The sequence below is a fragment of the Charadrius vociferus genome, unplaced genomic scaffold (genome assembly GCF_000708025.1).
Source record: "Charadrius vociferus isolate BGI_N301 unplaced genomic scaffold, ASM70802v2 scaffold324, whole genome shotgun sequence".
Lineage (NCBI taxonomy): Eukaryota > Metazoa > Chordata > Aves > Charadriiformes > Charadriidae > Charadrius > Charadrius vociferus.
In genome coordinates, this window is record NW_009648041.1 from 4,152,058 (window position 1) to 4,179,246 (window position 27,189).

Genomic DNA, 27,189 nt, shown 5'->3' on the forward strand with positions numbered 1-27,189 from the left:
CCAGAATAATGCTTTTTCAGCCAGAGCAAATAAAATTATAGTCCTTCCAACCAGGCTGAGGTTCTTGCTGCCTTGGATTTGATGATGCACCAGCTGTGTCTGCCACACTGCTTTAGAATTGACAAGTGGCAGTGAAATTGTAATGGCTACTTTGACTTGTGCCATCTTCATTTGGTAAACACGATTTATGTAAGACTACCCAGGGTTGTGCTTAACAGCATATGATCTAGGAATTCAATGTATACATACCGTAATGTGTTGGTATCTTTATTCCGATGCTTTTGTACTTAAGTACCAGCTTTAGAATACCTCACTTAAACTAAAAATATCTGTGCCTCTTTGTGTTACTGAGACTGAAGAATTAGAGGAGTTCTTCAGTTTTAAATCTAAATTAAGTGGTAGCATTCATCTTGGCTGCACTGAGGGGTCTGAAGCTGGGGACTGCTCTAGTCCTCTCCTTTCCAGTGTTTTGCAATAGAAGTAGAGGCAGAACAGCCAGCCACTGGGGAAGAGGAAAATCTGCTGTCACTCTAGCAAGCTCAGAGAGACTCTGGGTCCTCCTACAAGCTCTTACTGGGTCCCTGAAGTTGGTTTACACTTCTAGACAGATATCCAGCTACATTGCAAGGGAACCCTTGCCCTAAGGCTCTTTATCCTTAACAGTCCGCACAGATAAGGACTGCTTGCAGCAAGAGAACCTGTTTTTGAGTAATGAAGTAAAGCCAAAGGACTGGTGACAAGGGCTTGCCTTTCCTAGACGGGATTCATCCCAGGAGAGCGTGGTGCACAGTAGTCAACAGCTCTGACATTGCTGCAGCAGAATAACCATGAACCCCGGGTTCTTCCTGGCCTGTGAGTACTACAGAGATTTTTTTGTAACCTCTAGCAATGGCGTTTAGGTGGAGCCATTAGACATGGTGCAAGTAGTTTAATGGTAAAATTTTAGTAGCTTGTGTGCATGCTATACTCTGGTTTAGAAAGCAATGCGATCATTATTAATGTACAGGGAGTTGAAGCCGTCCTAAATGTGCCTTGCATATGTTTTTAAAAGAATTAAATGGCAGGACTGGATTATCCCATAGAGAATATATATCCGCTCAGAAAACAAAGTGGGATGTAATATTACGTATACTGTAGATCTTATGTATGTTATTGTTGTGCCTCTGCAGTGATAAGTCTGTTCAGTTATGAGTAGCTTTATACATAAATCTCAGTACATATGCCCAGAGAGTCATACAATTCTGTTGTTGCAGTTGCTGGGTAGTGCTGGTATAAATTTAAGCAGGATTTGTCCACATAAAAAGAAAATGTGTGTGTATCTAATCAAATTCCACCTTATTTTATACTCCTGTTCAACTCTAGTGATTTCAGTAAAGATATGACTGTTACTAACATCAGGCTTTGGCTTTGCTGTCTAGGTTTGCAGGAGGTTTCAGCAAAGCAAGGCTCGCCACTACTCACTGCAGAATTTCTGTCGCAGGGAAAAGTTATTATATTCACACAGAGAAAGGCATTCAGTTAGAAGTTGCTTTTTTGTTTGCAGTGTTTTTCAAAGCAGTGCAGTTGACAGAATTAACTGTCCCACATTAATGGAATGTGAATGTGAAGCTGCTGAAAGCAGCTGAAAAACCAGGAGAGCTGGGAAATCTGCACTCCATTGGCTGCACTAACAACACTGAGAAACATCTGCACTGCCAGTCCCTCAATTCTGCTGGTTACGCTTAATTATTTAGAGCAGAGAGAACATTTGAGTCCGTGTAGTTTGTTTTTTTTTTCCCACTGAGTAGATGCATTAACAATTTCCTAGTGATTTTTACAGATAAGGTAGTGATTCCAAGTGTGTTTCATGATGCAAGATATGCTTTTGGGGACTTTCAGATACTTAAGTGAAGAACACAAAATGGTCTTGCTATTTCATCAATCAGTGTAAAATGCTGCCTGTGATTACTTTTAATGTAGTTGTTAATCTCTTGAACTGCTTGAAAAAATGTTCTGAGTGCAATGTATTGGTGCGTTAAAAGTAAAGTACTGATCAGAGCAATGTAGTGCCAAAGTCGGTTTGCATGTTTGATGGCTACAGGAGAGATCAGGCTGGGGATAGTGCTGAACATTGGGATAAGTTTTGGTTTTTTTTTTTCTTATTTCAAGAAGCAAGCAAACATGTAGCAAATGATATCTTTTTCTGGTTACAACAACTCATATATTTATAGACTTTGTGCAGTGGAAACTAAAACTATTTGTCATAGACTGAAACACACATGATGAGTAATGAAAAGCATACATCTCAAAGTAACATGATGTTCTATAGCCTTTTATGAAACGTTTCCAACAAATCACATACAGATGCATATCATCCATTAGAGAGCAGGAGCCTCAGGGTTTTTAGTCCCAGGTTGGGCATGTATTTTCTTTTTGCTTGAAAGAAACCTTCTGACTTTTCCATCAAGTTATTGTCCTTAAGGGTCACTTTCTTCTCTGACACCAGTGTTGCAAAGACCACTTAGCGATAGTCTGTAAAGTTAATTAAGGAACAAAGATTCCACAAAAGACAGGTGCCGGGTACCACTGATTATATGTTGTATATTTGAAAGACATGCACCAGATAGGACTCTTCAGACAATAAACTGTACTGAAGTGTCATCAGTCACACAACTTTGCACACCCCCAAGAATGGCAGCTGGAGGTCAGTCTGCATTGCTCCAGAAAAGCAGTAACCTGCCCAGGTTACAAATGCAGCCTGGATCGTGAAACATAAGACAAGAAATACAGTTGTGGTTAGAAATGACAGCATAAAAATGAAAACTTTGTACTCCATTGCTCTGATCTCATATTTGAGAAGAACATGCTGTGGATTTTCTGATGTTGTGCTCTCCTGCTCTTCTTCAAGACAGCAGCCCTCTGTTGATGGGCTCTAGTTGGAGGATGTGACCAGTAGTTATTGTCTGGAGTTTGGGATGGAGAAACCCTTAGGGCAGTTGCATCCTCCCGCTAAACACAAATTGCCACACTCCTAACCTACTCCTCTGAAATCCCCTATCCCCTAGGCTGGATCCCCAGCAACTGAACAAGCTCTTCATGCAGTGTTTGCCTATGTTTCAGCATTTTTACTGAACAAAATGCTGATATGTTGGAAAAATTAGCACAGGGCGACAATAAAATGACAGGTTTAGTTGTTTTGAATGTCATAAAAGTTTCTCTCATTTGACTGCCTACTTCAGAGCTTGATGACACCAAGAATTCAATGCCACTAATGTATCTCTAACTTTGCTCATTGGTTTATGATAGTGTGCTGAATCTTAGACGATGAGGAGATGTAACATCCCTTGGCTTTGTTGATCTAATCAAGCATGTGATTTGTTTTGCAAAGAAAAAAAAATGGCTCTGTGTAACTGACTTTGATAATTGAATGTTGGAGGGAGCATTACTGACTGGAGCGTCCCCCTGAGGTGTCAATAAGAGAAAACACAACATTTACTTTATACAGAAACTATGATGAGAAATAACCATGGAAACAGTATCATTTGAGCCTGCCAGGTGGTGAAAACAGGCTCTTGCCCCTCATTTTTCATTATCACCGTGCCTGTGTGGTGGGAGGAAAGCGGGGGACCAGGCAGCAGGACAGCTGCGGAGTGTGAAGGAGTTCACCTCTGGGAAGCAAGAAGTGGTCTGTGGCATTGCTGTTCCTTTTGCATCCAGGCTGTGGTCTGGGCCATGCCCAGAGGATCATGGCCATTTTTCCAGCAGCAGGGGGAGGACGTGTGATTTGCATGGCTCAGGGATGCTCAGTACTATCCAACCTTGGAAGTATGGCAAAACCTATGGGAGGAAGTGCTAAAGGGGAAAAGAAGCTCATTTGAATGTCCTGGCAATTATTAGATGAGCAAGAGGGACTCCATTCCTCCTTTGTACAGTCCTGCTAATAAAGCGTGTTATCAGGAAACCTGAGGATGTCCTAAGCCATTCACTGGCAAAAGAGCTCTCGCCCCCCTCATTAGAGCAATGGAGTGAGAGCAGCACTCAATTATAGAAGTGCCAAGGATGAGGAAAATTAATTCCACTGGGGATTTGCCTTCAAATTTTCTTTCCTCCCCCTTAGGGAGGAGGAGAATGGATCAGAGAAGAACTAGATATTAATTTTATAGAAAAGAAACAATTAAAAATGAAATAATGAAGGCACAGCTCTGCTCAGATATAGGGCAGCTGACTGGTTCAATAAGATATGGGAAGGACATGCATAGGAATGAAGACATGCCAGTCATGAAACCAGGAGAGTGGAAGAATAGGAGGGTACTTAAGAGGGTGGACACCAAAGTTGCATCGAAATCTCTTCAGGAAGGCATATAATTCAGGAGACAAAAGCCTAGGTTAGATTTGTTATAGAACCATTCAGGTCTCAGTCAAGACACCAAGAGCAGATGACCGCGAGGTGTCTCAAGGTGCCACCACTGCAATATGGAAGCCAAGAGGAAGAGTTCTGCTATGCATCCAAGCTCTTCTCTAAGCAATTCATTTAGTGACATTTAGTTGTAGTTGCTTGTTTTCCAGGTTACAGTAATATTTTTTGTGTGTGTGTGTGTGTGTTTGCGTATGGGAAAAGGAATGGTGTTAGCTATAGGGGCTACTTCCTCCCCTCCCAGTCTTACACACACGTAATTTTCTTCTGCATTCAGAGAGTGAAGGCTTTCTCCTAATGCCCACAGAGTCACTGGGCCTCTCTGTACCATTCAAGAGCTTGTCTTGTGCAAGGCAGTTTAGCATATGCACCATTAAGCCAGTGACTCCAGCTCAAGTTCTACTACATTTGTTCCAAATATCTGTAAGATACTAACTTCAAAGTGCTTGAAAAAGGCAAGTTTCTAAATAGTGGGATCTGGAAAAGGTCTATAGGGACAGAAGGGAGAAAAGCAGTTAGGAAGAGAGAAGAGCTGTTAAAGGAAGATCTCAACTTCTCTGTTTAGAAGCAGCCAAAATTTCAAGAGGGATCGATCTTGAGTTGTTTTGGATTAGAACGTATTTCGAATTAATCTGTTCCTTGATATCTATGCCCAGAAAAACCAATTCTGTTTAAAACTTGAGTGGTATTACAAAATAAACATTTCAATTTGATTTGAAGGAGTTAAACAGTATGGTCACACTTGAAGACAATATATTAAAGTGCTGACAGATGTCCAGGTCCACTTTCCTCCATAATTAAAGCACTACTTGAATAAAACCTAAAAGGTTGTTGCCAGATCTCTTCTTTCAACCTTCTTTCATTACATTTGAGGTTCAGGTTTTGTATAAACCTTGGCAGAAACTTGAGAACCACATTTAAATCCAGACTTATATTTGACAAACAGAAATGAGCATGGTTGGGCACTTGTGGCCAAGTGCATGTTAAAGTTTTATGACTCTTTGCAATGGAGACTTCAGTCATCAGTTGTGGTGTTCTTTGAAAATCAGCTTCTTCCCCCCCTTTCATACCCAGAATTAGGATGTTTGTAATATAAATTTTAAATATTTTTATTTCTGTTGCAATGTTGCACTCAAAGCTTTCAACACAAATATTTTATTTCTCATTCATCTGGTTCTCACTCAGAAGTGTGAACTTTTTGCGACATTTGCTTCAGAACAGCAGTTTTGAAGTAAAATCTCAATTATTTTGTGGTGGATGCTCGTTCTAACAACTTGGCCAAGCCGACATGCTTTGTTCATGACCACATTTCACAAGATCCTACAGAAATACATCTATCTCCTCTGCTGTGATTAGAATCTATCACACTTTTTTGACTGTGTGACCTTGTATCAAGGTCTTATCAGCCAAAGCTGTGTTGTTTCATGCCTATTATCTTATATGAAATCCCTGACTGAGGTTTATTGACCCATGCCTCCTGTTCCAGCTCTGTCAGGAGCAGGACTTCCATTTACTTGTAATGCCCCTAGCAGTGGAAGAGGTGGGGCTGAGGAACTGTTTCTAAGCAGTTACTATGCCGTGTATTAAATTAGCTACTACGTACTAAATTTTTGCAATGAATGAAAGGTATTTGTGATGCTTCTTTCTGCAAGTACGGATTCGGTACCTAATACACCTTCTATTCCCTGGGGGATACAGATGACATGACATCCCTGGAAGGCAAAGTAATAACTGAAGTCAGATATAAAACTTGTTCTATCCGCTGAACAGAAGGGCATCTGAATGGCTTTGTTAGTGCTGAAGACACCGAGGGCATGAAACACAGTCAGAGTAGGAAAAGCAGTTGAGAACAAGTCTAGCCTTTTCCACTGATCCGAAAAAAAAAAGTTGGGACAGGGTATTTGTGAATCAGCTGAAAGTACACAAGTCTAAAATCTTCCCAGTTGGGGTGGACTGGGCGTCCTTGCTGCGATATTGCACTGAGTCAATGTGGCATATCTACAGCATGTGCTATCTCTGTGTAACCTGCTATTAAGACTGAAAGCCTCTGCTTTTCTGAGATGATATTTTCCCTTTTCTGTCTCAAAAGGCTTAAGCACGATGGAGGGCTGGGTTGAACGCTCCATCCTGAGGGGAACTGTGCTTTTAGGAAACGCCCTGTAATTGTACCCAACCCTCGCTGGTTATTGTTCTGTAGCAGTCGTGGGTGCTTATGCTTTAGTTTGACTGGGTGGGTGCTGTAAGATCGATAAAAGTTGGTAATTGCACACTTAACTGTGCTTCCCCCACCTTGTATTTAGCAGTTTGGGGAGTATCATTTGCTTGCTGTCAGATTATGCATCCGCTGCCTTGGTAGGAGAACTAACTACTTCTGCTAGAAAAGGTTGTGTTATGGATTTATTTTAGTGCCTGTTCTTAGCGCCTTTAAAAAGAAGGGACATAGTCTCTTCTTCCTTTTCATTCATTAAAACCTCACTTCTAATTGTGGAAGGTTGGTTAGATCATGAGCAGGTTGTGGTTACTCCAATGTAATGTCCCTCTAACAGCTGAGAACCTATATGAATGTGTATTTACTGCAGAACCACCCACAGGAATCCTACTAAATGAGACTGTATCTAAAAAAACCAATTCCTGACTGAAAAGGAAGAAAACCAACTGTGGGTCAACAGAAATACAAAAGAAATGTGAACTTACACATAACATTTAGCAGAAGCAAATGTCTGGATTTGTCCCACAGAGCAGTGTGGATGCCCGCATGAGGGAAGGGGGTTTCCAGCCCAATGGGGCTGATGGTGGGTGGCAGGGATGTGAGCCTTAGAAAGCGGGAAGTACTGACATCTGGAGCCCACAAATGGAATCGAAACTGGAGGAAGAACTGAGTCCGAATGAGTTTTGATACCATAATATTTGAGGTTATGGACTGGTGCTGGTAGGGAACGCCCGCAGGCAACTGTGCCAGAAGTTGCCACGTTGAGCAATTAAACAAAAAACTTAGTGTTTATTCCTAATATGTTTCAGTTAGACTGTATCTCATATTGCTATTTTGGAAATATTTTAATGCTAATCCATGCTTGATGTTGCTTTAAACTTAAACCCAATCCCCCCAAATACTTGATGGCAGTGCATAACCTAAATTTACTCATGTGTTAGGCATTTTAAATCTGCTTCACTGCAGTTTTATTTTTAGTTAGTTCCTAGTGAAAGTGAATAAACAGAAGGACATACCCAAGCTTTCCACATAGGTTATCTTAGGCATAATTTCCTTCTCTGCTGCTTGCAATAACTCCTAAGTAACACTGTAGGTACTGCAGAAAATAAATAGCGCATGTTTAATTTTAGAGGAATGACCTAAGTATGACAGTATAAATAGAAAGCAGTGGAAAAAAAGGTTGCTGGTTCGGATGCTGAAGGCAACATAGCTGGGACAGTCTGGAGCTAAGCAGAGAGACAAAGCCCAACAGCTTTTGACAACAGGGTTTGTAGGGCACAATTTCGTGCCTTTTTGTTGGACCTAGGCTGGCTGGGCAGAAGCTGGGCTGAGCCGAACTCCCCGCTCCAGAGAAATGCCTGAATGGCTGTGGGGCACACCACAGGCTGTTCTAGTAATCCTGTGTTCTTGGAGAAGCAAACCCTTTGGAGACATGCCAAATTTCAGCTATGCAAATTTCCTCTTAAGAAAACACCCACATTAACCATGTATTTAAATTCCCAATCTGAAACCTGTGATACTACTCGAATTCTCTCTTTTTTTTTTTTTTTTTTTTTAATTCCTCCCTCCCCTCATTCTTTTTTAACTTAAGCAGTCATTATGTTGGAAATAGAAGCTATTAAATCCTTGGGCAACCAGAGCATCTAAGAGTGAACTTTCCCTTCCTGCCCCAGCTGCAGACCGAAAGCTAACTCATACTAGAATAGTAATTTCTAGGCTCCTGTGTGTGAAAAAAATAACGCAATGTGGTGAGTAGTGCTATCTATGGAGTTGCTAGAGAGGAAGTATTGGGAAACTGGAGTGCCTTGTGTTGGAACGATCATCTTTCTCTGTACAGCCCTCCTGACACGTGTGGAGCAGTCTCAGCTTGAAATGAATCAGAATTCTCCAGGCTTTCTCTTTTTGTATGCATTGCTTTTGTGTCCCTCATATATCATATTTTTGCTTGGCACCATGAGGTTTTTATACTGCTGCTAATGCTTTGTGGGTGTCTGTTCTCAGCGCTGCTTTTGATGACTTTTTTTTATTAATTACGTTACATCGGCATGGCAAACTTCAATTTTTGAGGTCAGACCGATTCTACTATTCACCTTATGGGAGTTCATGAAAAAGAGTCTAGTTTGTAAGTCAAAAAAGAACTTTGTTCCCAATACTGTGATTATATTCTCTTTATTTAAACTTTTGTAGCTTTCTTGGAGACACTGATTGGAATTTGTTTTACAGATGACTCGGGGCTTTGCTGTAAAACTTGTAAATTATCTAATTAGATTTGTACAAACTGTTCTTTTGGAATAAACTGGAGTCACTTGGCCTTTGGGGGGTTGTGCTGGTGAAATGATTTACTTTTTTTTTTTTTTTTTAGGGCTTCAGATTAACAAAGCAACTGAGTGTGTGCTGAACTTTGGTAGATGTGGACTTTGGGGTGTTTTACTGTGTGTTACAGTACTGGAATGATAAGCTGCTAGCATCTTCTGTAAGCAATGGCAAGAAAGAGGTGTTTCCATAGTGGGATTTATCATCTTTTATAAACCCATGTATGTAAGATTTCTCTCTCTCTGCACTGCCTGACTGGAGCAGGAGCACAGACTGCCATTTTACACCAAATGCCTTGCGTTTAGGTGGCTGGAGGTGGAGGGGATTCATCTCTGGCTCTACTACTCCTGCGTGGAAGAAGGATTTCAATTGCAAAGGAAGAATGGTGCTCAACAGGATTAAGAAGGGTAGCATTAGGGCCTAAAGGACTGATTATTGAAAGCCACAGGGATAAACTTCTGGTGATTTTAATAAGATAATGTTCTCCTCTTAAGACCAGCTAACTCCAGCTGAGCCTACTGCGGTCACCTTCCAGCTAGAAGATCTGTCTGTGGAAGGGGAACAGTACCCTGAAGTGGAGGGAAAGGCTTGTTATGTTGAATAAATGTGCAATAAGTAGGACTCTGAGTGCCTCCAAACTTCTGTGTGTGCAGCTGGCAGTAGAAGTTGAGCTAAGCTCTGCTCAGGGCAGGCACGCGTTTGAGAGGTAAACCAGTATTTAACAATGATGATGATTGAACACCAGTGTCCCTCACTTTCTTCTGCCACAGCACGATGTAGCCTACGTGTAGTCTGCTGTTTCTGTGATTTAAAATCAGCTTCCTCCGCTGTCAGCAGTAGCATTTTCCAGATCCCTTCCCAGGACTTAACTTGCATTCTGAGCCTGAGCAGTCCTGCCTCTCGGGCTTGCGTTAAAGCATCTGCCTCGGGTGGGAGATGATATACAGTAGTCTCCTTTATTTACAGGAACGTCTCTTTAATGAGAAATGCCCTCTAGAATTTCCCCCACAGAATAGTCTGGCTGCTCTGCTCGCACATCCCGTTCCCCAGGACACACAGGGAAAGGGCATATGGATTTCTCGCTACCCCGAGTGAAAAATGTTCCCGGTGAATGTAAATTTTCTCCTGAAGTTCAGAGGTATATTGGGATCTATGGACTTTTTGTGTGGTTTGGAGTGTTGCTCTGCTTTTTGCCTCTCAAAGAGGGGTTAGATTTATAACAGTTCTCTGTGAAAAATGGTAATACATGATTTATAGCGGTATTCAGCCAAGAATGATTTCCCAAGTGCTTATTTAAGGGCGGGGGGGAAGGAGTGCAGGTGAGGAGCTCAAGCTGCCTGGTAGATTCAAGGCTATCTCCATCATACTCAAAACCTTAAGCTGTGGGTACTTGTGGGGAAAATCTGGGAGAGAGATGAGTTTGTTCTGCAAAATTTGACACAGGCACCCCATAAGCAGCGCAAGACCCCTTGGGAAAAGTTACAATCCTTTATTCACCCCCCTGAAGGCTCTGAGCAGGCCCTGGGGCTACCCCCCCACCCCCACCCAAGTGCCCGTGAAATTCAGACCTGGATCACAGCATCTGTGGTCTGAACGGTGGTTCTGGTCCAGCCTTTGCCTGTGGAAGCTGCAGCTCTTGCTCAGGTCAGACAAGAACCGTGGAAAAGCTGGCCCATAATGCTTGAGCACCCTGGATGTGTTATGGACTGTCGCTACAGGATGTATCTCCTCCCGCATTTGGATAACATTTTCCTATTTCCATGAGCACTCTGGGGATAGATAGCTTTGCTTCTGACTGCCAAATCAAACCGTCTGAGGGGGCTTCTGGACGCTGTTTGAGCTTGGGAAGAGCTGTTGCACTCTGGTATTTTGTTGTTGTTCAGTAGTTACCTTCACGTTGCATTTCTGATAAGATCTTTCTCTTACCACTTAGTCCCCTTCCCTTGGTGTGTGGGAGTTGGTGTCAGAATGAAAATGTGTAGGTGCCCCTTACTCTGTCTTCCTCCTGCCCGCTCTGTTGGTGCTAACGCCTTGTCTGAGAGAAACAGACCCCTCAGGCTGAATAAATACCTCTCTGATAAAGGGAAAAAATATTTTACTCTCCCTGATGCCAAAGGATTGTGCTTGCAACAGCAGCAGGCGGTCACTGCTTGATTCTCTGCCAGTGCCTCCTTACTCCTGCCTTTCCTGAGGGGAGCTTTTGGCTTCAGTGATGTATTACTTGCAAAGATAAGGAATTGTGGCCTTTTCTCTACTGACTAGGCATAGCGAGTTTCTCTTGTTAAGAATATTTCATTAAAACTTTATCCCTATGTGCTGCAAACTGCTCTTGTCATAACAGTGTCCAGATGTATCTTTAAAATTGTCTTTATCCATTGGTTTTGATAACCTTCCTTGGCAACTTATCCTCTGGGCTGAACACTGTATGCATTATCATGAGAAGTTCTGCTCGAGTGCCTGGGTCTCTCCTGGTGTTTTCTTTTTTTTTTTTTTTTTTTTTTTAAGTGAGAGGCTCAGTAAACATGGAAACACCAACTTATTTCATTTTGGCCAGGCATTTAGATTTATAGTTCTCTGGTCAGAGACCAAATAAGTTAAAATAAAACCCAGTCGTTTTGCCTTATCTCACTGATGAAACACTGTCTGGGGGAGCTGAATTCATCCTCTTGTTTCTGCTGGTTGAGTTGTTCGTTATTCCCCTTGCCTTTTCTATTCAATGTGCCCCAGCCTCTTGCACAGCAAAGCTCTTCTTTCCCATGCTTTGATTGAAACTTCCTCCCGTTTCAGCTGTGCTTTACCAAGAGTACTTTGTCCTGAGCAGTAAAGGAAAGACGCAGCTCCTCGACGCTGGCTTGTGAAGCCCATGCTGAGAATTCTTGTTTTCGTACAATAACAGCCTTCCTAAGGAAGGCAGTCGGAATGGCACGCACACGTCATCCGCCCTGTGTAAGGCAATGGCATCACTCGGGCTGGTATGATGTCCTTTGTTAATGCACCCTCTGGACCTATTTGCATTCATACGTACAGTGGGTAATTGTAAGGACTTCATGAGAGCTATAACCAATAAAGCTTCTCAGAGGGGATTCCTGGGGGCCTATGTTGTTTCCAGTTTGGGCGTTTCGCATCTTTTTCTTTTTTTTTCTTGCCAATACTTTATATCAGCCTTGCATTTTTATTTTTTATTATATTTAGAAGGCATATTTTGTCTTCTCAGCAGGATTTTTCTTTATGGTACTCTAGTGTCACAACCACAGATAAATATTTAATCTTCAGTTTTTAAATTATCGGCAAGCTTTGGTATTTTATTTTCCTTTTCTCCTAATGACATAAAAATACATACAAAAAAGGCCTTTTCCTTATCTTTGTCCTATCAGAATCTTTTATCAATGGCTGCTACTGCTTCTGACCACTTGCTACATCCTGTATGTGACTGTATATCAGTGTATTGGTTTGAATGACCTGGGTGCTGGCATCCCTTTGGTAGTGACAGAGCTGGACTTGTAACCATAATCTGCCCCAGTAATGCCACATATTAGCTCCAGGGGACTCCTTAAATTGAGCAACTTTAGCATCTTCCTGCCACCTCACATCTGTGGCTTGCAGCAGTACGAAAAGGAGCTGGGTTCAGCAAGCCACAGGCCTACTTCAGCCTCACGTATTTGGAGATGTGTTTTCTGCATATGCTTGTTGTGTCCTACTCTGCTGCTCCGATTAAGCCATCCTCTAGTAAATCTAGTTCTGATGCAAGTGCTACCCTCCTGTGTGTGTTCTTGAATATTTTTCCATCATTAATTTTTAGTTTTATCCAATACTAGGCCAATCACTGAAAATTCAGTGCCTAGAGGTGTAACATAAGTGAACATGAACATTTCAATAGTGACTTGAAGCATAAATCCCAGGATTCAGATCTGTTTTATCTTCCCTGACAAGAAAAGATGACATTAAAGGAAAAGAGTAGGTAGGAGCAGGATTAGGGAGTTTTGTGGTTCTTGATTGCTTAATGCATGGAAGATAAGAATTTCAGATCTTCCCAGATTTTGTTATTCTTCAGTCCATCATTTGCCATTTCAAGTGAATCGGCTTCCTGTCAATGATGCAGTCTTGCTCCGTTATTGCAAGAATTGCCTCTGAGTCAATCTGAGTTAAAGTATGATACTGCCTATGCAGATAGCAACGTTTCAGTCATGTCAGCAGAGAAAAACAGAAAGTGGTGTCTGGGTCAGAGCAAGGCGTGGCTGAAAACCCGTTCGGTGCTGCCTGTCCCTGCCTTTTGCTGTCCTGAGAACCAGACCGACCCTTGGTGTGAGTCCTTCAAGCACTGCTATTGCTAGACCTGTTCTGTAACGCAGAAAAATGCCCACCACCTCACTACAGGCAGCACTATAATGCTGCTGTGTGGAGCTTTGCCCGTGCCACTGCCGTTCTCCTGCTTGTCCCTGTGGCCCGTAGCGCATCGCTGAGGCTGGAGGATGCAGGCAGATGCAGAGCAGGCAGCCGGCACTGTCCTGACTGGTGTTAAAGGGGAAAAGAGCGTACACCCTGTAGTCTTGCAGGCTTTTAGGAAGACATTTGTGTGACACATCCAATCCTCAAAAAAAGAAAAAACTACAAAAAAAAAAAAAAATCTAAAAATAGTTCAAAAAATGGATGAAGTACAGATTTCTTTTCTATCAAATTCTTGTAGCTACCAGAAGAGAACTGTTGTGTTACCTATTAGAAAAAGCACAGGTTTGAGAATGGACTACCCTAAACTGTCGTCTTGCTTTTTGTTACGTGAAGTAGTTTTCCTGTTTGGTGTAGTTTTATTTCCTTTATTTCCAATCGCAGCGGCCCATGGGTAAATGGTAAACTCTGTGCGTCCTTTTTCCTAAATGAAGAAAGATTCTGACCCTTTAAGCCCCTTTCTATAATTACCTTACATCTGTACCTTGCTTGATATGCGCTTTAATGCAGCAAAGCTTTTTAAGCATGTTAAAATGTTTTCCTTAATCAGGTCCTTGGGTTCTAATTCAAATACTCCCAGAGGCCCTTCTTCCCAGGTTTGGACAGTGTTTCCATATTTCCAGACATAAGCAAAACATGGTGTGGGGTTTGATTTTTTTTTTTTTTTTTTTTACCTCCTTGGCATGCCTCACAGAAACCTCTCTTATCAGTGCTTGAAAGCATTTTGGTTCTTTCTCTCTAATTATGCTGGCAATCAAGTTGGTCTGATATGCAGGTACAATCAGGACAGACCTTTCAGTAGGGCTCAGGAGGTGCTGCTCACACTGCTGAGCCCCACTGCCCACCCCAACTGTCGGGGTGCTCCCCTGGGGTCTCCATGTCCTCCTGACTGCTATGAATGGACTTGTATATGGCCACGGAGCCATCCAGCTTTCCTCCTCTTCCAAGGCAAAGGAGTTGGATTCTTTCTGAATATTTGCTTTAGTTTTCATGCCACTCCAAAGCTTCTTCAGAAAGTTGATTTGCTATTTCATCACCCAAAGTTTGGTTCCCAGCATCTTCTCATAGCTGCACCAGCCAATAGTGACCCCTCTCCTGTTTTGCAGCACTTCCCTCTTTATTTGGTGCCAGACTGGTTTCCAGTGGACTTTATGCGGTGCAGTCTTTTTCTCGCTGCAGGCAAGCAAGTGCTGAGCATATTTAGCCTGTTTCTACCTGTGGGTATGACCCTCCCATGCCTCTGTCCTGCTTCACCATCCCTCTGCCCATCTTTTTTCTTGGTCTCCTTCTCTGGCTAATTTGCTCCTAAGACTGGCACCCATTCATGCTCAGGAAATGAATCTTAGGAAGGATGCACGGGACTCGCAGCGTTTGCAAGCAGTTGCTGTACTGCTTCTGCCTCTAAGCAGTGTTTTCTCCCCATCTCCATCTCTGTATTCTCTACTGAGACTGCAGGGCAGAGATCCTCTCTCGCTTTTCAGAGAGGATCATCATTTTGGCTGAGCCCTACACGTTTCTGCATAATCTAGAGTAATATTTGCTTTAATTTAATTAACTATTCATATTCTCTTGGTGTGTTGCATTCTGCTCTGAAGATTGTGTGTTGCTAGGCAGGTTGCTATTGCCAAACAACCCGATGGTACTGAAAAGCAATCCCTAACCTTTGAAGAGGGGTAGTTCAGGTAACGTTGAAGAGCGTGTCGAGATGTGCCGCATATGCCTTCTATGGTAAAGCCGGATAATTTATACCCCTATAGAATGTTTTCTATGAGGGTCTGTGTGCTTTTAAAGGGAGGTTTATGAATCCGCTCAGGTTTTATAAAATCATATGGGTGTTGTCCTTGTTTAAAATTTTATTGGTCATCTTCATTGTGACAGAAAATTGAGTTTCCCTTTTATTAGTCTATAATGGTGGTCTGTATATGTCACAAGGCTCACAGTAAAAAAAAATAAAACTAAGTCTATTTTAAAGTTGGAGACTCTGCTTTATTTCATATTTCCACTGCCCCAAGGAAATATCTTAAAATTGCTTTACTGCTTTTGAAAGAAAAATGTTCTGGCTGGATTTGGAATGGAAGTGGACTGTTGTATCCTTATTTCACATTAAAGAAGCTGAGCTGTAAGGAAGAGCTGCTTCTCCACTCATCACAAATCTGTGGCAGTGAGCCATAGGGTATAAAGTGCAGATGAATGCAGAGAAAGTCTCTCTCTACTCCAAGAAAAAGTGTGGAAACAATTTCACTGCCTCTTTTTATCCATACAATGGCCTGTGGGCATACGAGGCAACAAAGGGCATCCCAAGGTAATTGTTACAGGCCAAAAGAGTACCCAGAGTGATAGCAGCATGCGAAGGTAGTCATGCCCGACATCTGAGAGACGTGGCACATCCTCAGATTTGCAGACTGCAGCCCCAGAGAGCAACTTTTATTTCTCACTTGTGTTCAGATTCCCTCGTTCATTTTGGACCTTGCTCCAGCTTGCACTGAAGTTGAGAGCAAAGCCCTGGCTAAAGGCCACAGAGAAGGTTTGGTCCTTTACCTTCCCCGACCATTCGTCCTGGGGTTGGAAGAAAGGGGTGACTTCTTCCAGTCTGTCTCCTCTTCCTAGAGAGCAGCAAGCACTTTGGCATCCAGTCAGTCTTGTTTTTTCTGTATATTTATGGTATTTAACATGCCACCTTTGCATCTCAGCTGGGACTTTGAGGTGTTACTGTGATATCACCATCATAGCAGGCAAATGGGCAAAGGATTCGGGGCTCTGTAGATGTTTTCTCTTGGGTTTGACCACCGGCAACTGCCTGCATATGTTCTGTTGCCATAATCTTGTCTGAGCACATTGCAAGTGCCCATCATTTGCTTTTGGGACTCATCAAACACATCATTAAATTACTTCTGCAGGTTAATTGAAGAAGCTACATGAGTTCAGGCATTAGGATGAGCTGAGTACTAATCCCCTCTGTGTGTTTTGAAAGCCCATCTCGAAATCAATAAGTATGCAGCTATTGTCCTCTTTTAAATAAATATTGCCATAAAGGTCCTTGCTGATGTAGGCAGTGCTTCTTGGGCTGTTCTGTGAAGGTAACTTTTGGAGTAGGACACAAAAGGCCAAACCATAAACCCAAAGAAAAACACTTTTATAGAGTGAGTCAGATTAAAATCAAGCAGGTTGTGGAGGAAACGATGACTGGTTTAGTGTACTTTAATTAATCTATTTTAGGTTTGCATCACTAATTAATCTCTTTTATGGTTCACATTACTGCATACAAGTGCATATTTGTAACGTGATAGTTTGTCCTAACTGCTAGCATATTCTTGTAAAATAAGTAGGAATTCATTTCTGCCTCCACTTGTTTTCTGTGAATTTCCAGTCTTTCAGTGACTTACATGAAAAGCGGAGTAGCTGTGGTGGGAGGCAGGAGGCTCTGCACAATCAGCAATAACTCTTAAGAGCAATAACTGGAGCTTCCGGTCACTCACAGGTTGTGATCCAGTGGCATCCTTGGGCAAAACTCTCACTTTTTGGGAACTTTAACTCTATAAAAACATCCCTATCTGATGACCAGTGTTTGTGAGAGAGTAGGTGTAGGCGTTGTAGATGTACTGAGGCAGAGTATGTGTGATGGTTTTCGCCATGGATGGAGACATCATGATGCAAGTCTCCAAGCTACAGGGGTGAGTGAGTCAGAGTAAACGTGGAAATGTCAGAACTGAGTGTGCTCCTGGATGTTGCTATGATAAAATCCATCTCATGGCAGTCAGGTATTTGCACAGCCCTAGAAGGACCCAGGGTTGGACAAAGTACTTTAAAGATGATCGATTTGCCATGAAAACAAAACCCTTTGGAGGTCTTGCTTCAGGCCCAAATTTATTGGGTGCCTCTTCTTCCACTCCCAGCTGTGGTATCTGGTGCGAGGTACAAGACAGGACTTGGTCTTTAGGCACTGGAATTTGGGCAACCTTTCCTCTGCCCCCCTGTGCTCGCCCCGGCTGCTCAGCACAGCAGAGAGCCAAAGCCAGATGCAGCCCACGTGTTCGGAGAGGTTTGCTCCTTTGCACTTCCTCCGGTAGGCAGGGCAGAAGTGGCAAGGATCTCTGGGTGTGCAGGTGTGCATTTTCAGGCACATGAAGGAATTTTGTGCTATTGTTAATGCTGTTTTTTTAGAGGACCTAAAACAAGTCAGCTTCATAGAATCTAATTGATTAAAATGACTTTTTTTTCATTTGGACTTAAATGCCTCATAAAACTCTGTGAGATGGATTTGGTCTCTTATGTATCTCTCTGTTATTATTACTTTATTTACTGTTTGTATTGCAGTAATGTTGAGGACCAGGATCTTGTTATGTCTAGAACAAATGCAATTAAACAAAAAGAAAAGAAAAAACAAACCCTCAACAATCTAATTCTGTAGTTTTGTCTTAATGAGGCACCACAATACAGGTAGACTTTAAGAAGGGCTTAAAGCAGAGTGCTGTGTTTATAAACAGAGTGATTATAAAAATCCATGCACACTGCCTCGCCATAATGCTGCCTGGGTAATTTAGTAAATGGGAAACCATGGGACAACATCACTGCAGGAAGAGAACTGGGGCTGTAGAGAGGAGAGGTGGCGGTAGGGGAAGTCGCTCGGGCCCTGGAGATACCTGTGTTGAGGGTGAAGGGGATGAAGAGGTGGCTCCGAGTGAAGCTCTAAGAAGAGACTGATGGCGGTGCTGGTGGGAGCTTGCTCAGATGGACAGTCTAGCAACCATCTTAAATTTGAAGGGAAGCTTCTAAGACAAACAGATTCATACAAAAGGAAAAATTATGCCTTTTTTTTTTTTTTTTTTTTTCCGGAAAGTACCCCTTGCCTGGATCATCTGTGCAGAATAACCTGCTAGTTTGTGGTGTAGCTTTACCAAGCGCAACTCTTGGCGGATGAGCTCTGAAATGGGCTCAAAAATGCAAACAAATTCTGCCTACTGCATCTTTTTCTGAGTGGCTGCTCAAAAGTCCCATGTTTGAGGAGGTAAAATGTGGCTTCCAGCTGAAGCTGAATTGCGCTATATTACTGCTGTAGGGTTCTGAGGTTTGCTGCATGAAAACACAGTTCTAGGCAACCGCGTGCATTTCCCAAATGGTGTTAAGCTTCAAATCCAGGTGCAAATTCTAGTGATGCCCTCTGTCCTTCAGGCTCTGGCAGAACCACCAGCTTCAGCCAATTGTAACCACATGGAAAATAAAATGGTGTAAGCGGCTATTATGTTTTACCAACACCTCCTGACCAGATGATGAAATGCCGGTGTGTGTGTGACACAGGGATGCTGATAAAGGCTTGAAAAGGCAAAGGGACAGGGCAGGGGGGCATGATGCCAGGCTGCTGCCCCTGCACAACCAACTGCTCCGAAGTGCAGGCAAGGGGAGTCAGGCAGGGGAATGTCCCTGCTGTAAGTCCAAGCCAAATTGTGCTTTGGGTTTTTGTTTCATTTCAGAATTAAAGTTTGACCGTCAGCTGGATGTTTTACCAGCAGGCATCCCTGAAACTGCGGGGAAGAGGCAGATGGAGGGAAAATAAGAAAATACAGGGCTCTCTATCTTAACGGAGTTTGTAGATCAGCAGTAAATGAGAGCTCAGCCTGTTTCTGGAGGGTTGTTTTCATGCGTCGGAGGCAGGATCCCATCCTTGGACTTCCCTGCCAGGCTGTGAGCTGAGAGCTTGCCATAGCTTTGGCCAGTGGGCACCGGAACCGCCCTCCCGCAGGAGTAGCAGCGGAGGGGCTGTGCCCGGAGAGCTGTGAGACTTGTGACCTTCAGCTCATCTCTGGAGTTTGATCTCCTCTCGACTGCGGGAGCTTTGTCTGGTTTATTTTGCTCCATGCACATTTCTGTGCTGACTTCTATTTTTCCACCCTGAGACCATTCTTGTCTTCAAGTCTTAACCAACAAATGAGATATTGTTCACTAGTTCTGAGAGCTGTTTGTTAGTTAAAAAAAAAATAATTTATAATCTCCTTTCTCCCTTGTAGCAAAGAAAGTTAATTGAAGTAACAACTGGTTTAACACTATCTTGTTTAAAAAAAAAAATAATTCTAATAAATGTTTAACATTTTAACAAAGTTCAATACACGCTCCAGCAGTACTGCATCTGTGTTTCCTCTGCTCTTTTTTTAAGCTTGGCATACAAAGTACCATTTAAATACCATGGTGAAAAGGGCAAGCATTCGATTTAATGCCTTTGAAATTATTCTGGAATTAAATCCTGGGCAATATATCTCAGTCGAGCAGTGTTGCATGTAGCCACATGCAGCTAATGAGCCATCAAAGGCAATGCTTTAAATCCCCATGCATACAGTACGCAGATCCTTTATTTTTGCTGTCATAACACAAATCACCAAGCTTGATTCTAAATCAAACACAGGTAAAAGGAAGAAAGGGAAAAAAAAAAAAGTAAAAAATAAAAAAAAAAAAAGGGGGAAAAGGTTTGAGTAACTTCGTGGCTAATTGGAAAGAAATTTGAAACAACAGTTGGGGTTTCTTTCAACACCATTAATCACTTCTACTGGAACATCCTTCACAACCCAAGCTTTTCTTGTCCTTGTTGCTATTTTCCCTCTTTAACATGGTACAGAATGTACATACTCTTTGTTGTTCTTGAAAGCCATTTCTCTCATGCTGTGGTGGAAGAGTGTAGAGTACGGCCCACTACAGCTCCCTTTGATCTTGGTGGGGCCAAAGGTTTTCCGCCTTCAACTGGTGCCCTGAACCTACCAGTAAGGACATGGCTGCTGCCGCCCCGCGGGCTGCGTGGGGGAGATGCTGATTCAACCTTCTACACTGTCCAGCACGGCAAGGCTGAGATCTCGAGGGCATAACGCAATAAAAATAAGAAGCCAGAATGGGAGGGTGCGAGATGATACTTGTGTACAGAGTCAAGACATGCGTTCTGCCAGTTTTTCCTTCCCCTACCTTGTTTTCCTCCAGGCAAAATGAACATATGCAGCAGCTTCAGATCTGTGCTGGTTGCCTGCAGGCTGCTTAATGGCCAGTGTAAAATGAGTGATGGCCGTTAGCCAGCTCCATAATCGTGAGCATTCACCTTGCTAAAATCCTTGAGGTACCTGGAAGGAGGAGGCTCTGCTGAGGGCCACCTGGGGCTCCTGAAACCCTCGAGCAGAGGAGCAGCACTGGGAATGTGTGGAAAGCGACACCAGTGGCTTCGGCCACCTTGACTTTCACAGGGACTATGGGGAGATCAAAGTAGGTTATTCCCAACCTGTTTTCCATTCGGTTGAGCTGTTTGCCAGAAAGACAGCTAAATGGGTGCCGGGTGTGTATTATTATTATTATTATTATTTTAATTTTTAAAGATGAGAAGTCATCACTGCACATAAGCAAGCCGGTAGCAGTGAAGTGAGGGGCTGTACACTGCGTATGTGCAGTTCCCAGTGCTTTTCTTGACTGGCTTCTGTCTTGGACAGCTTTGTGGGGTGGGCTTTTAATGATTCATGTCAGATATTCTTTAACTGTATGATGATGATGGAAGCTGGAAAATGAACAACAGCAAGAAACACCTATTTGCGTAGCTGAAAGATGTTTGTAGGCTAAGAAGTAGCGCTTTCCTTAAACACTGGAAATACCCAAGGTAGTTAAAGAGGTGAGAGAAGGGAAAGGTTGTTATTGACTTTACAGCTGTATCGTTATGGCACAGAGGAATTAACCTGTCCAGAGATGTTAGAAAGGAGATGACCGAAACCCAGCCTTACCCGTTGAGGTGTGTTTGAATGCTGTGGCTCAGTGTCCACGCGCTGCTCCCACAAACTCTGAAGCCTCGTGTGCATGTAGATCACGTACATGTGGGGAAATGCGCACGTTTGCTGCAGTATTCTCAAGTGGCAAGTGACGAATCCTGAGTTGGAATTTCTAACTATGATAATCCTTTAAAAAATAATTAATAGTCTGCTAAGCAATAACAAAAAATCCTTAGGAGATTGGAGGGCAGACCTGTACGAGTCCTTTAGCCTGCTGCGTTAACCAGAGTATTCCCAAGCTCTTATAGTTTATCCTCTGCAATGTAATTTTTGAGCAAAATAATGTTTGTGCATTCTTATTTAAATGTTATCATCAGTTCTCACTAATGGAGTGGTTAAGAGGTTATAATGTTTACCGAGCTTTGAATTTTCTCTGGTTTTGATCCTCAGGCAATATGACTCAGATTTTGTGAGATGTTTGACTTTCTGGCAAAAGAGATATAGAAAATAAATCAAGCTTTACTATTGTAATTAAAATAACATTTTCTACTTTAAAGTATTTTTGTCTATATGTTTGTGTATGCATGTTTATATATCATACACAAGTATTCAGATTATTTTTCCTATAGTGGAAATTCTATTCATAGCTTTAAAAAAAAAAAAGGCATCAGTGGAGACTGGTCATCTTTGTATTCAGCATACGTTAATGTGATGAATAGAGATATTTTCCCCCATACCATTACGAATATTTATAAACTACACATCACTGCAATTTACTTTAAAATGCATTTTCTCTCAGAGGGGTTTCCTCTGTTTGTCATGGTATTTATCCAACTGGGAAACACTGAAAAATGGGAATGTGTTAACAGAACAAGCTAGAAGGATACAAATCATTCTCTTTCTGCCCCTCTGTGGGAATAATGTGTATATTTATAGATCTGGAAAGCTTTCAGGAGTCTTTAATAAGTGAGAGCCAAACCATTCTCTTTGTGCTGATGCCATTTCTGGTTTTGACCTGAACATCCATCAGCCAGGAGCTGTAGCACCAAGGAGGCTGAATCAAACCAGTCAGCCATACTTAGGCCAAATTTGTGGGCTTTTTCCTATTAAAATTACAAGAGAGCAGGAGCAAAGATACAGAGCCACGCAAGGGCACCGTTGTTCACAACATGTGACAAAAAGGACGCTTAAATGCAGTCATCTTGGGGAGCGGGCAGCATGTGGCTTCTTGCTTTTAGACGGCTCTGTGAAGTCGCACGGGTTGGATGTGAGACCTATTCGACCAGCTTGTCTCCCGCAGCTAGCGCTGTTCCCCGTGTGACGTTTAGCAGTGTTTTCCAGGGCTCCGCAGTGATCGCCTTTTGCCAAACTGTTTTATGTGAAAGGTGGGTAAGATTTTATGAGAAGTGAAAGCGCGCTGATAAGACAAAAGAAGGAGGTTCCAGTGAGCTCCTCTCGCTCATTGAAGCCAACTGATGGAGTGGGGAAAGGAGGAGGGTTAACGCGATCCGGTGGGAAAGCAGAGAGCAGAAAAAGCACTTCAAAGCAAAAACTGAGCAGGGGTCAGAAGCAGTGTCAGGTCCAAAGAGAAATGGAGAGGGGAAAACCTGAACTCCCTGCGCCTTCTCCGACAAAGACTGCGGTGCCGGGCACGAGAGGGAAGAGTAGAGGTTGGCTAAAACAGACACGCTGCAGGGAAGAGGAGGTTAGGGAAATCTGGGGAAAAGAAAATTCACGGTGATCTAAAAAAAAAAACAAAACAAAAAAAACCCCGTAGAGTATCTCATGAAAAATCAGTGACAGCTCTCCTGTTGTCTTTTCTTCTTTGAGTTTCCAGGAACAAGGTAGGAGCAGAACTCCTGAAAGTGAGTGAGAGTGTGCGTGATTTGTAAGAGATGTGAGGCTGGGTCCTAGCAAAGCTCATTCTTCAGATGACTCTTTCATGTAAAGGCCATATTTGAGTCTTTTGCTGTTGTTGACTGAAGGCCCAATTCTGATTGGGGCAAAAGTCCCCCTTTCTGTAATATAGCACCAGCCTAAGTTAAAGCTGCAGGATATGCCCTCGATTCTTTGTTCACATAGAGCCAAAACAAATCAATAAAACATATTCAAAGACCCTCTTGGGATCATAGATCCTATAAAGCCTTCCAGAATGTTAAGTTTTACCAGAGTATTTTGCCCGAGGATGTTGTGTGTGCATGAAGCAACTACATCCTATAGCAGTAAATGGTCAAAACAAGAACTGAAAAGTTATCTATTATAGAATGTCCCTAATAAAATTTTATGCGTTGTCTTGGGATGGAGGCAAAGCAATCTCAAGTCAAGAATGTAGCGCAGGAAGAATGGGTTACAATTGCTGCAGTCTGCATTAAGTCCAGCTTTGGGAGAGTGGGGGAATAAGTGTCAAGCATGAAGTTTGACACAGAAGATGCACTGGCCGCACTGGGGTCACATCCAGACAACTGTCTGCTGTACCCAGCTGTGAGCGCTGGTAGAAAGTGGGGAGTGGGACCACCTCAGTGGCCACACATGCAGCTTCACAGCGGGAAAGGTAACGAATGTCTTTAGGAGAAGACTGACTAGCTGATACCAAAGCGGAGACAAGGTTACTACTGAGTTGCGCTGAAGCACTGGCCCTTTGCCTGGTTGCTGCCAAGCTGCTTGGCAAGCTCTCGGGGAGTTTGGGTTTCTAGGGTCTGCTGGCTGAGTGCCTCCCAGCCATTCAAGCTACTCCTGGCTCCGGTGTCTGCAGGTTTAGCATAGTGGTGTCCCAGCAGCTGCCTGGGTTGAGGGTACCCGGCTCCATGGTTTCCTTGTGGAGGAGCCAGGGGTCTGGCAATCTCTGCTGCACCCTCCTGACAGCCTGGGAAAGGGCCTGGGGACACCTGGCTCCCTCTTGGCTTACTGGAAAGGAAATACGAGTGACTGGCAGCTTGAGGAACCAAGAAATGGGAATCTCAGCTGTTGCCTAATTTGGAAAAACTTAATATTGTTTTGATGGATTTTTTTTCTTATTTCCTGTCTATGAAGAGCACTGTAATTTCTAATCCTTTCTCCAAAACAGAATGATGATAATTTTATTCCAAACTCCCCATGGACTGAAATTCAGTCGACTCTGCCCTCAAGAGTAATCAGATTTTCTGTTGCATGTCCTTTCTCCAGACCACAGTTTCTGCTTTCCCGCGCTAGTCCTTTTGTCTTCAGGGTTCAGTTGCCTTGACCATGCCTACACTGTAAAGTGGTTGTTTTGCCTCTTCTTCTGGTGTTCAGAGAAGCTTTCTTGCCACCGTCTTTTTCCCAAAGGCCAATTCAGATGCTGTTTTCTCTTTGGTAATTGTTTCTGTCCTTTTCATAATCCTGGGACATGGTGGAGCCTGTCTGTGCTCGCTTTTCAGTCCCTACTTCTGAGCTGCATGCTCTTTGTTGTTGCCTACCCACCCCTTCTGTGACTCCTGCTCTCCCCAGGCCTGCTGTCTCATTGCCATCGCCAAGGCTGTCCCACTGCTTCCTCCAGCCTGGAGCAACCCCAAAATACAGTAACCTGTGGAGCAAACTGACACAGAGAACCTAAATGTCTCAGAGCATCTGTTGCATTAACAATTACTGAAAGAAGAGCGAGTATGTGAGACTGTGGCTTCCTCTCTCAATTTGACGATTTCTGAGCCAAAAACTCAGTGATGAGGTCATACTGTCCCCCAATGAAAGGGCTTTTATATTCAGCAGGTGAAATACCCAAACATTTAAGAAAGTGGTTGTGCACTAATGCTTTGCATTAGAGCTTGGCTTTTAAGTAATCTTCAGTTACAGGAAAGTCAGGAAGGGCTTTTGGTTTGCTTTAGCGTTGTGTAGTGCTAGATACCCACAGCGGGAAAACATGCTATGCGCTCAGAGCAAATGCACTGATGTTGGAGACTGCTGGATGTCTTGAGCCTGGGCAAACACCTGGAATGGTGGTTTCATCACTTCTGTGCAGACAGCAGCCCTCACCAAAAGCTTCAGTTCTCCCCTTACCGGCGTGAGCATCCTGGCTCAGCTCAGCCCTCTCAGCCCTTCCTTGCTTGCAGGGGAAACGGTAGCATGCTCAAGATGTGCCTTGTCCTGGATTGCCAGTCTGGTGTATGCAATAACTCCGAGCATTCTTAATCTGTGGCTTTTGGGAGCTGATGAGGTTTGCACCTTAGCCATGCTGCAACCTGGGGATAAGAGGATGTTCTGGAGAGGCTCAGCTATATCAAAAAAAAAAAGAAAAGATTTGGCCAAAGATGAATACTCTGCTGCATGTCCTTAGCAAATACGGTCATTAAATGTCCTCCATCTAAGGGCTCTGTGTTAGAGCATTTGGGAATTTAAATTGGTAGGTCAGGTTGTTGTGTCACAAGTGCCCCTTCTCACACTTCAGTATTATTTTTAATCAAACTGTTAAATAATAATGCTTTTAAAAGAAACAAAAACCGTTTCAGGAGAACATTGAGTCCTGAAGTACCCCAAACAATAACGCTGCTTCAAATTCCTGCTCTGTGTGTGGTGAGGAGACCAGGACAAGCATGGGACTTTCTATTATGAGACCTGAGCTACCGCCACTGATGAGAAATGGAGTAAGAAGGGTGGAAGGGAGTCTGTAACAACACAGAGGCAATGCTGCTGCCTAAAACCAGCCCTTTATATAATCTGGGATGTCAGCAACGCTTTTGCTGGGGTTTATTTTAATGGCTCTTAGTGGTTACGCCTGACTGTCGACGGCGGGGCTCGCACCCTACCTTGAAGGGGTAGCCCGGAGCGGGCAGTGGCATTGCGAACCTCCACACCCTGCCACCAGCACGCCCCGACCCCGAGGGGACCGCGGCAGAGCCCCAGCAGTCGTTTGCCCGTGCCCTTTCGTTCTTCGCTTTCCCTGCTGAGCCTGGCGAAAAGGCCCCCAATTACTTCCAATTGTGGTGATGGTTTTGCGCGAGGTTAGACACCCGTCTGCTGCAGCGGGGAATGAACCGACTGCCTCATTAGGCCACCAAGCAGCCTGTCAACGGTGGCTGCTCTCCGTCACGGCTAACGGGGCTCACTTCTGCATAGCGCTGGCTCCGCATCTCCGCTATGGCCACAAGCTGCTGTCTTCCTAAGAGGAGGTCAGAGACCTCCACAAGGCTTTGAATGGCCCCACCGGCACCTATGTGCTGCTCAATCTTGATACATATCTTTGGTATGGGGAGCAGCGTTGCGTAAAACTGAGCGGTCCAAGGACAGATCCAGGCCTTGGGCAGGTCCGAACCAGGCGGAATTGTAACCTTTGGCATGAATGCAGCACGGAGAAGCAATTCCTTCTTGATTTTTATAGTGTACCTGCCTTGTGGATGCTATAGTACAGCTTTTGTTAGAAGAAATTCGAAGGTTGGTGGATTGGCTGAGGGATGGATACAAGCACAAGCAAACAAGGGATGCAAAAAGGTGGAAAGTTGGAAGGGGAGGAGTAAAATCACCTTGCATGGAGAAAAGCTGGGGTGATCTTCCATCACCAGGAGAAAGAACAGCCCTTCAGTACCTACAATAACTCTAACCAAAATCATGGCTAGGTAGGTCTTGGAGGAGCTGGCAGCAGGAGCCAGAAAACTCTAAATTGCCACAGCTTAAAAAATATCCAGTTCTATAAAGATTAACATGTCCTACAGAGAATGACAGTAGTCAAAACAGATTTAGCTCCCTCCATGCAGCATATTTACACAGCTATTATTTTGGTGCTGTAGGATTTTGTGTCACCCACTGAAATCAGAGACTTCCAAAAGTCAATAGGATTTATGCAGCTGATTTCAGGAAGCACAGGGTTTTGCCCTCCCTTAGAGCAAACTGTTCATTTTGTAAATGATTACCCAGGGAGAGTACGATCGCACACCCCGTACTTGCAGGAGAAGCTTTTACTTGCATGTCTCTGTCAGTTAAAAGTTGCAGAATGCAAATGCGGTTTTGGGGTACCTGGCTATGGGCTCTGTGTGTCTCAGCATGGAGATGGTAATCCCATTTCTGATGGCCTCCAAGCAACTGTGTGCCTGCTTGCAGGAACTTCCTAAGATGTAGTCACAGAGATATTTCAGAAGGGGTCTTGCCTGTTCTTCTAAAAT